The following is a 2,058-nucleotide window of genomic DNA, read 5'->3' as shown; positions in this document are numbered from 1 at the left end:
TCTTTAATGAGTCCTCTGTCTGGTGCAGGGTCCATTGTTTTGATGCCTGAGGAGGATGGGCCACCTTAATCCTAGTGTGATGAATCCAGTGGCAGCGTCCCTTTACCTTAACAGAGGTGAAGGTCGCCAAGATGACAGGGAAAGGTCTTTTCCCAGAGAGGCTCAAGTGAGGCAGGTTGTATTTTCTTCACCTATATCCAGTCACCCGGAGAGTAGTTGTGTGGCTGGACTAGGGGCTGAGCTGGGGCTCTGGTTGCAGAAACTAACTGGTAGGTCTTTTGCCGCACCAGGTGGAGAGCCTGTAAGGACTTAAGAAGGGAGAAGTTATGGATTTCTGTAAGCCTATCTTTCTCTAACTTGGGGAGAAGTAGAGGGGGTCTTCCAACATGAGTTTATATGGTGTGATTCCCTTACAGTAGGAGGTGCACCATGCCCTTAATAGTGTGAAGGGAAGGAGACTTACCCAGTTTTCTCCAGTTTCCAGCTTAAACTTAGTCAAAGTTTCTTTTAGGGTCGTATTCATCTTCTCTACCTGTCTTGAGCTCTGAGGTCTGTAAATATAATGTAGTTTCCAATTAATTCCTAGAACCTTGGCTAAAGATTGGCTGGTCTGGGTGATAAACGCTGGGTCATTGTTGGACCCCAGTGTTATGGGTAGGCTGAATCGAGGTACTATCTCTGAGACTAACTTCTTTGTTATCACCTGAGCTGTCTCCCATTTTGTAGGAAAGGCTTCAGTCCATCCTGAAAGGTGTCTATGAACACAAGTAGATACTTGAACCCATAGGCTCCTGGGTTGATTTCAGTAAAATCCAACTCCCAATGTTCCCCCAGTGCCTTGTTGTATTCCCTTGAAGGGCCCTGGATTCACTTGTGCGCAGATGTGGCACCAGGATGATACCTGCTTGGACATTTGTTGTAGCCCTGGAATGTAATGGTCTCTTTTCAACAGTTCAATCAACTTGGCCCCTCCCAAGTGAGTGCTCTGGTGAACCTGGGTTATAAGGTCTTGGCTCAAGGCCTCAGGTACCACAATGCAGCCAGCAGGGAGCCTAACCCACCCAGCAGATTCCTTTTTCCCTCCCAGCTTGTTGCATAGTTCAACTTCCTCTTGAGTGTAGGTAGGGGTGTCCATTAGCACCCTGGGTGGTAGGGCTGGCAGAATGTCAATTGGCTCCACTGGTTTTCGGGCAGCCTCCTTTGCTGTCTGATCAGCTAAGGAGTTGCCCTGTGCTACCTCAGAGCCTGAGTTTTGGTGTCCTGGGCAATGGATGATTGCCATTTTCTTTGGCAGCCAAATTACCTCAAGAAGGGCTGGTATTTCCTCCTTATTCTTAATTTCTTTTCCTCCCGAGGTCAGTAGAGCCAGCACCCTTTACTTATATAACACCCCATGTATGTGTGCCGTGGCAAAGGCATACTGCTGTCCATGTAGATGTTAACAGTCTTGTTTTTACCCCACCGCAGAGCTTGAGTCACTGCTACTAGTTCAGTCCACCGAGCTGAAGTGTCATGCTTAGGGCTTGTGCCCAGATGAGAGTCTCAGTGGTAAACACTGAAGCCCAGGCATACCTGACTCCTTCTGAGATGAAGCTACTCCTGTCCATAAATAGAGTAGCATCCAGATTCAGCCAAGGGCTATCTGTCAGGTCTGGTCTGGTGCAGGTGACATTCTCTAGGACCTCAAGCCAGTCATGCAGGGGTTGGTGAGAGTCATTGTCAGGCAGTAGGGTAGCTGGGTTGAGTGCTGCAGTTTTCAGAAACCGTATGTGAGGTGGGTTGAGAAGCAGGACCTGATACTGGGTGATCCGAGTATTGGAAATCCACCGGTCCGGTGGGCTGCGAAGCATTGACTCAACTGCGTGTGGGGTGATGATCTGGAGGGTCTGTCCTAGTGTCAATTTTAGGGCTTCCTTAGAGAGGATTGCAGTGGCAGTGATCACCCTCAAACAGTTGGGCCATCCTGCTGCCACATAGTCCAATCTTTTGGAGAAGTATGCAACTGGTCGCTTTCAGGGTCCTAGGGTCTGTGTCAGGACCCCTTTCATGATTCCCCTA

This window comes from Rousettus aegyptiacus, unplaced genomic scaffold (genome assembly GCF_014176215.1).
Source record: "Rousettus aegyptiacus isolate mRouAeg1 unplaced genomic scaffold, mRouAeg1.p scaffold_m13_p_10, whole genome shotgun sequence".
Classification (NCBI taxonomy): Eukaryota; Metazoa; Chordata; class Mammalia; order Chiroptera; family Pteropodidae; genus Rousettus; species Rousettus aegyptiacus.
This window is presented reverse-complemented; position numbering follows the sequence as displayed.